Raw genomic sequence first — 9,124 nt, forward strand, 5'->3', positions numbered from 1 at the left:
CCCGACAGCTGAAGGTTCATGAGAAGAATTACCCAATCCATGATCTAGAGTTGGCAGCAGTGGTTCACGCACTGAAGACATGGAGGCACTATTTGTATGGACAGAAATGCGATGTTTACACAGACCACAAGAGTCTGAAGTACATATTCACTCAGTCAGAGTTGAATATGAGGCAGCGAAGATGGTTAGAGTTGATCAAAGATTATGAGTTGGAGATTCATTACCATCCAGTCAAAGCAAACGTAGTGGCAGATGCTTTGAGCAGAAAGAGTCAGGTCAATCTGATGGTCGCTTGTCCGATGCCTTATGAGTTGGCCAAGGAGTTTGATAGGTTGAGTCTCAGATTTCTGAACAATTCGCGAGGAGTCACAGTTGAGTTGGAACCTACCTTAGAGCGCGAAATCAAAGAAGCACAGAAGAATGATGAGAAAATCAGTGAGATCCGGCGACTGATTCTAGATGGCAGAGGCAAAGATTTTCGAGAAGATGCAGAAGGCGTGGTATGGTTCAAAGACCGCTTGTGTGTTCCCAATGTCCAGTCCATTCGGGAGTTGATTCTCAAGGAAGCTCATGAGACGGCCTATTCGATTCACCCTGGCAGTGAGAAGATGTATCAGGATCTGAAGAAGAAATTCTGGTGGTACGGAATGAAGAGGGAAATCGCAGAGCATGTGGCTATGTGCGATAGTTGCCGAAGAATTAAGGCAGAGCACCAGAGACCTGCTGGATTGTTGCAACCGTTGCAGATCCCTCAGTGGAAATGGGATGAAATTGGTATGGATTTCATAGTCGGATTGCCTCGCACTCGAGCCGGCTACGATTCCATCTGGGTAGTGGTGGACCGCTTGACCAAGTCAGCCCACTTCATACCTGTCAAGACCAACTATAGCAGTGCCGTATTGGCAGAATTGTATATGTATCGGATCGTTTGTCTTCATGGTGTGCCAAAGAAGATAGTGTCAGACAGAGGAACGCAGTTCACCTCTCATTTCTGGCAGCAGTTGCATGAAGCTTTGGGCACGCATCTGAATTTCAGTTCAGCTTATCATCCGCAGACAGATGGCTAGACCGAAAGGACCAACCAAATTCTTGAAGACATGTTGAGAGCCTGTGCGTTGCAAGATCAGTCCGGATGGGATAAGAGATTGCCTTATGCAGAGTTTTCCTATAACAACAGTTACCAAGCCAGTTTGAAGATGTCACCATTTCAGGCGCTCTATGGAAGGAGTTGCAGAACTCCGTTGCAATGGGATCAGCCTGGAGAAAAGCAGGTGTTTGGGCCAGACATTTTGCTTGAAGCTGAAGAAAACATCAAGATGGTCCGAGAGAATCTGAAGATAGCGCAATCGAGGCAGCGAAGCTATGCAGACACAAGAAGAAGAGAGCTGAGTTTCGAAGTCGGAGACTTCGTCTATCTGAAAGTGTCACCAATCAGAGGAGTCAAGAGGTTCGGAGTCAAAGGCAAGCTAGCACCCCGCTACATTGGTCCATATCAGATTCTTGCAAGACGTGGAGAAGTGGCCTATCAGCTCAGTTTGCCCGAGAATTTGTCTGATGTGCATGATGTTTTTCATGTGTCTCAGTTGAAGAAGTGCTTGCGTGTGCCAGAGGAGCAGTTGCCAGTGGAAGGTCTTGAAGTCCAGGAGGACTTGACCTACGTTGAGAAGCCAGTGCAGATCCTTGAGGTTGCAGACAGAGTCACCCGAAGGAAGACCATCAGAATGTGCAAAGTCAAATGGAATCACCACTCTGAGGAAGAAGCAACCTGGGAGCGTGAAGATGATCTGATGGCTAAATACCCTGAGCTCTTTGCTAGCCAACCCTGAATCTCGAGGGCGAGATTCTTTTAAGGGGGATAGGTTTGTAACGCCCTGAATTTGGGGGTAGAATTTTTTCTTCTTTTCTCTCACCAAATTCAGGCGTTACCCTTTTCTTTTCTCGTTCCCTCGCTAAACCTTGATCTTTTCCAAAGTCGAAGCGGGTTTTGGCTTTAGACCTCGTGTAAAGCAAAACCTTAAAACACTTTATTTTGTGTGATGCACCATGCCGAACCATGCATACTTTTTGTTTGATTAAAAATGTGAATGCTTTCGTCTAGAGAAAATTAGAAATTAGAAAAAAAAAAGAAAAAGCCTTTTCTTTTTTTCTCTTCTTTCTTTCTTTTTCTTCCCTCTCTTTCCCCCCCTTCTCCCCTATTCGGCCCAGCCGTCCCCCCCTTCGGCCGGCCCAGCTGGCGGCCCAGCCGCCCCCTCCCCCCCTCTCCCGCGTGGGCCCCGCGCCGGCCCAGCCGCGCGCCCCCTCCCTCCCCCACTTTGGGCCCAACCGGCCCAGCCGCCCCCCCACCCTTTTTCTTTTTTCCAAAAATCCTCCCGCGGGCCCCGCCCATCATCTCTCTCTCTCTCTCTCCCTCCCTCACCCTAACCCCTGCCCTAACCGCCGCCGCCGCCCTCCCCTGCTCGCCCGAGCCGCCGCCGCCGCCCCTCCCCGCCCGCCGGTGAGGCTCCCCCCTCCCCCCTCCTCCCCTCCCTCTCCTTCCTCCCTCTCCTCCCTCCGGCGCCCTCACCTCACCCGCGCCGCCCGGCTCGGCTCCCGGCCCGGCCGCTCGCGCCCCCGCGCCACCCGGCTCGGCCCCGGCTCGGCGACCCCGCCCGGCCCGGCCACCCCGCGCCGCCCGCCCGGCCGCGCCCCGCCCTTCCCCGCGCGCCCGCGCCCGGCGAGCTCGGCCGCCCGCGCCCCCGGCCCCGCCCGCGCCCGGCTGCGCTCGCGCCCGCTCCGGCGAGCTCGCGCCCGGCCGCGCCCTCGTCCGGTGAGCCCGCGCCGCCCGCCCGCTCGGCCGGCTCCCTGGCCGCCCCAGCGACCCGCGCCGCCCCGCCCGCTCGGCCCCGGCGACCCGCCCTCGCCGCGCCCGGCCCCGGCTCGGCGCGCCTCGCCCGCTCGGCCCGGCTCCCTGGCCGGCACCTGCGCCCCGCCCCTCGGCTCGGCCGGCCGTGGCGGCCCGGCGTCCTCCCGCGGCGCGGCGAGCCCCGCTCGCCCGCGCGCGCCCGCCCCCGGCTCGGCCGCCCGCCTCCCGGTGAGCTCGCCCCCCCCCCCCGGTTCAACCGCCCCCGTGCCCCGACTTGGCCGCCCGTCCTCGCGCTCGGCCTCGTCCGGCCGTATCCTCGCTCGCCCGCGCTCGCTTTCCCCGGCGTGCTTGCCCGTTCGCCCCGCCGTGCTTTGCTCGCATCGTGTCGGCCCTCGGCGTGGCCTCGAGCTCGGCCAGCGCACGGCCCCGACGCGTGCGCGACTCGTTCGCAGCACGTTAAGTGTGGCTTTGCGCGTGTTCGCGCAGCGTTCCGGCGTAGCTCGTCGTGCCCGCGACGCGATCGTATACCCCCCCCCCCCCCGTCTCCTATATGCGCTAATCACGTTGTTTATATTAATAAGGTAGGAGTCTCAATTTGGAAATTGGTTACGTTAGTTAATTTGTATAGTCAATCGTCTATCTTATTCAATGTTAATCTACTAAAAGTGATCGCGTTTACATTAGTGCATGTAGCTAATCCTTTTGTTAGAACCAACTGGAACGAGAGCGCGTGACGTCTAGTCATTCGTTTACCCGTAGTGCCCCTCGAGCATAAGCCTTAACCCCTGCGAGACCTTCCCTCGTTTCTTTCTAACCAAGGTAAATCCATTATCGTATGTGGTATTCTATGCATATTTGCTCTACTTGTTCTCTTGTATGGTGTATTGTTGGTTTCCTAATTTCAATGGATGGATGTATGTATGTTTGCACCCGCTTAGAGAACGATCCGGTTGAAGAGCCCGAGGAACTCGCAGGAGAAGCCCCTGAGCAGCAGTCGGTTGGTGGAGGCAAGTGTCCTTTGACCTATCTCTGTCCTATTCATTATTTAATTCACCTCCCGCTTTACACATTTATGCCTAAGGACTGACTAGCTTTTGCTATCCATATCCTTGTTTACCTATATGGGTTGGATTATTATTAGTTAGCTTTATGCTATTGCTCAACTCTAATCAATGAACATGATGAGATTATCTATGATACGTTGTTTTCCCTTCTCTTATTACGAGGTTGTAGTTGTGGCTTTAAGGGGGCTCGAGCGGTTTCTCGAGTGCCTCTCCGTAAGGACCTGTTCTATGGATGATCGCCCGGGAAAACAGTGCAACCATGAGGGTGGAATGGGGTGCCCTTAGCTGAATAATTAGAGGATCCGGGGTGTAGTTCGCTTCGCCGTCGTGCCGTCAATGGGGCTCGGTGTATGCGGCTCGCTCTGCCAAGGTTGATTTGTCCCTTGGGGAGGAGTGCGGTACATTTAGGAAACCTAACGGGCGACTACAGCCCCGGGGAATCTTTGTAAAGGCTACGTAGTGAAACCCTGCCTATTCACCTTGGTAGTGTTTAAGGGTTTGATCGACCCGAGGCAAGAGGGAATCACGGCTTGTGGGTAAAGTGCACAACCTCTGCAGAGTGTTTGAAAACTGATATATCAGCCGTGCTGTCACACCCGGATTTCGGGGCACCAAGACCCGGGCGCGAACATAATCACCAGGTGTGCTGGGACCAAGTCTCACACATATGATGAATCATGGCACAGGATCGAATGTCACAACTTTACTATATAATAGGAGTTCTATACAAAATAAATAATTACATATAAGGAGACAACGGTCCAGCAACCCAAAGTTGACTGGGAGACGACGACCTAGACCTCTCACGAACATATCGCAGCATCCTCCACGCGCCTCATCCTGCGGTACCTGATCTTGACTTGTGGGGGGGGTGTGAGACAGCAAGAGTGAGCTCACATACGTTCATCGCTCAACAAGTTGTGGGGAATAATGTGCATGAACTCGCCAAAGGTGGGAGCTCACGTGAAGTGTAAGGCTTACCAAAGAGGATGGTTAGAGCTGAGCATTGCTTTTAAAGTTGGTCAAAATTTTATTAGCAATTACTAAGTATAAGTAAATACCAACCCAATTAAGTAGTAGAACAAAAGTAACAACATCACCTGCAATGCAATGCATATGACAAATTGAATTTAAGTTCCATAATTTAATCATCAGAGAGTCCTGAGCTGCTCATGACCGTGAGCTCGGCTAGTATACCAGTTTTACACTCTGCAGAGGTGGTACCCTTTACCCACAAGTCATGTTACCCATCTGCTAAGGGATCGCGACTTCCCATACACCTCTACCGAGGAGGCGAGGCAGGGTAACATTACGAGGCCTTTACAAAGTTCCACTAGCTTCAGAAAACCCGCTACAGTTTATAGGAAGCTCCAATGCAGGAATCCCTTGCAGGACCGCCATCGCAGCAAAATCCTCCCGAGGGCCTCCCTACACTGACCACTCCCCTACTGCCCTTGCCCCTTTCGGGTAAGGTAGTCCTCCACTAGCTTTCCTAATTAATCAGCCAAGGGTGTCCATAAACCCTTGTGGTGGCACGTGTTTCTCAAGTTAAGCTCTATGTTCCAATTAACATTTAATGATCTTGTCATGAACATAAATAAAATAACAACATAATTGGAACATAGATATAATGAAATATTAACCCAAAACCATATAAAGCAGTAGCAGGACTACCCAAGTGATTCAGGGGTTAAACAAGGTATTCAGGATAAACAAACTAGGGTAACCTATTAGGTCCCATCAAAATTAACCTATGCAGATCATTATGATTAATTTAGAACATGAGTGGGTAAAAGAAGTGATCAAGGGCACAACTTGCCTGAGACTTGAGATTCCAGGTACCAACTTGCTCTTCAGATGACTCGCGACCTCGCTCTAGTCGTAGCAATACAAACAAACATTGTATATGCAAAAATTAACATTACACCAAACATAAGAATGAACTGTGTAATAATAATCTATGCGTTGCTACGAGATCGCGGGTTCGAGAACTACTAAGATCGGAGCTACGATTAAGCGGTTATGATTTTATAGGGGATTTATGTGATTAAAATATTAAACTATATCATAAATTGGTTAATATAAATCATATTAGATGTTATCCTATATATAATTATCTCAACTATAATCTAAAACATTATTTGATTAAAGATCATTTAGTCAAATTATGACCATAAGATCAGAAGTTAATCCAATAGACATAGGTTAATCCAATTAACATAGAATAAATAAATATCTAATTATAATAGTATGATACATGGTATGATAAATGTTGTTACTGCGTAGTAAATATTTATACGAAGCTAATACAATTTGAACGGATCAAATCGAAGTGAAAATGAAGAAGTTATGAATTTATAAAGATTATATGTGTTTGTACAAGATTAAATGGAATATAAATTTTTAATGTGACTTTCATGTCAAAATAGAGATACTATGCGATAAACAATAATATTATATAGTTATAGAAATTGGAATGGACTAATTTGGACTTAGTATGAATTTTCTAGGGATTAAACAAGCTTTCATAATTATTTTTACATTAAAAATCATTTCTGAAATGAATTTATCAGCCTCTGGTCTGCGCGCATGAAATCTAGAAAGCGCAGGGGCTAATCCGCAAAAGTTCCTATGACTCAGGCGAATCCCTATGTGGACGGCGGGTTGATATGAGTAAAGCGCAGGGTCTCTTTTGAATGTTTGCTCGGCCGAAAGGGTACGGGCCACGATCCACCGTCCGATTAGAAACTGGCGCTCCAGATTTAAAACACTAGAAGTCCACCCCGAGCCATCCGATCAACATCTAACGAACGCGGACGATGCGTTACCCAGATCTAATCCTATGCGTTGGCAACAGATCCGATGGCCAGAAACATTTCCCCCAATCCCGGCCAGCCCGCGGCGGCGCCGCCCAGGGACACGGTGGTCCATCGCCGTAGGAGTTCAATTCGAGTGATTCCGTACCCCAATCGCAACAATAATTGGTGCAACACGATTCTTGTGACGCGACGACTACTTGGGTGGAGTACTCACCAGCGACGATGTCATGGCGAAGTCTGTCCACGATGAGGAGCGGGTCCGCTGCGACCCGCGACTTTGTCGAGGAATCCCCGGCGCGACGCATGCTAACCGAGCCCGGCGAGGCCGCGAGCATCATCCCGGGGACGAGCTGGAGTTCCCAGACCCGACTCCGGAACCCCGCCGATGGTGTACGCACTTGTCCACTGCGGCAGCATTCAGCGCGAGTCCTTGGAAGGCGACGGCGCTCTTACTCTCTCTCCAGCGAGGATCTCTGCTCCCCAAGGTATCTGCGGCGGCTTCTAGTTGGCGCGGACGGAGGTGGGGGTATCGGGACCCGATTCCAGAGCGAGGCACAGGCCGCGGTCAAGCTTGGTTCGGCTGGCGGCGGTGATGAGAATTCATGGCGTAAGCTCGTGCGGGCGACAGACAAGCTTAGGTTCTAGGAGAAGGGCTCGACACATCGGGTTGAGGAGAACGAGGGTACCGCGACGCCCGATTTATACCCCACCAGATGATCGCACCGACTTAGCGCAATCGGCGGAATCCCCCTGAGTCCGCCCTGGTTATGCGCGCGAGCGTTATAGTGAGGAAGAAGATGGGATCCTGGCTGACGGGCGGGACCCGCCAAGGGAGGCGCACGCGTGAATATGACGAGTGGGGCCCGGTTGCAGTGAGGCGCGGACGCGGGATGGAGGAGTGGGCCGCGCAGAAGAGTCACTAGATGGGCCGAGCAGGCCAAATTCCGTACCAGCGCAGACTTCCTATTTCTTTTTCTTTTCCTTTTCTTTTATTCTCTTTTCTTGTTATTTTGTTTTTATTTGATATCCAATTTCAAAATTGAGTTCGAATCTGCAGTTGAGATTTTAAATTTAGGTTTTTAATGCACAAACAAAAACACCAGTATAAAATTTGCCAATTTATTTATCTAAGTATTGGTTCACAAATGCAATGCACAAATAATTTTGAATGTGTGATCAAAGTTAAAAAGTTTAATTTAGAAGAACAAAAATATTCATTATATATTTCTTTTGTGAAAAGTAAGGTCCAATATAAAGAATTACCTTGGTGGGATATTTTTCTTTACAAGTATTTTATATATAGTTTATTCAAAAAGTACCTCTAGTCTTACGATGATTTTTTTTTCTCTCCCATCTTTTCTTAGATAACATTTTTATTTAGTTCCTGAGATGATTTTTTTTTCTAGATCCCAAAAATAGAGTTTTAGGGTGTTACAAATCCTACCCCCTTAAAAAATAATCTCGTCCTCGAGATTAGTAAGAAGGAGGATGCAACTAGTTCGGTGTGTAGTCTATGTTTCAGTTTCTAAGTGGTTTTAATACCAAAAGATTTTATTTTTTTCAAGTTTATAACACAAATTAGCAGGTGATTATGAAGGCATGGGCATATATATGTATATCCACATTATTATGTAGGATAGAGAATGTCTTTAGAGCATAGATAGGTTTGGTTAAGAAAAGGGTGGGGCTAGGAAAGACTCTATCCAAGTTTATGGATCTTGATTACTTTTGAAGATCTGGCTTGAATCTTATCTTTCCTTGATTTGACGAGGTTGATCACCTTTGATCTTTGGTCTTGACATCATCATCCGAGCTACCGACATATAGTTAAAATAGCTTGTAGATAAGAACATTTAGCTAATAGGTAGATGGCATAGGATGAGTGTGCTATAGCCAAACAGGGGTCTAGTTGCTTTGTTAGGTTGGCTAGGTACAAATCTTTAGGAATATGTAGGTTAGTTGGGCAGGTTAGAATATTTTGTTGTGAAATAAATAGTTTAGGCAACCTATCAAAATATATAGGTTAGGTTGTTTGTGTATTGATCGGATTGGCCTAAGCCACCAATTTAGGTTTAGGTGAATTAGGAGTATGGCCCTATTCCTTGTACCAGCATTAAGTAACTCACTCTAGATTAGATCATACTAGATTAGATAAAGTCTAGATTAGGTTGGTATGACTAGATTAAACTAGTTTAAGTTATAAAGATTTACTAGGGTAGGATAAATATCATTAGGATATGTTAGAATCTTTTGAGATAAGATGGATCTATTAAGATAAGAGAGAGTATTTTAAGATAAGATGGATCTATGAGTGTAGGATAGAGTCTTTTAAGATGAGATGGATATTGTTAGGCTAGATACTTTAATGAGGGATAATCTAGTTTGTCTAGTTATTTTGA

This window comes from Zea mays, chromosome 8, assembly GCF_902167145.1.
Source record: "Zea mays cultivar B73 chromosome 8, Zm-B73-REFERENCE-NAM-5.0, whole genome shotgun sequence".
NCBI classification, from domain to species: Eukaryota; Viridiplantae; Streptophyta; class Magnoliopsida; order Poales; family Poaceae; genus Zea; species Zea mays.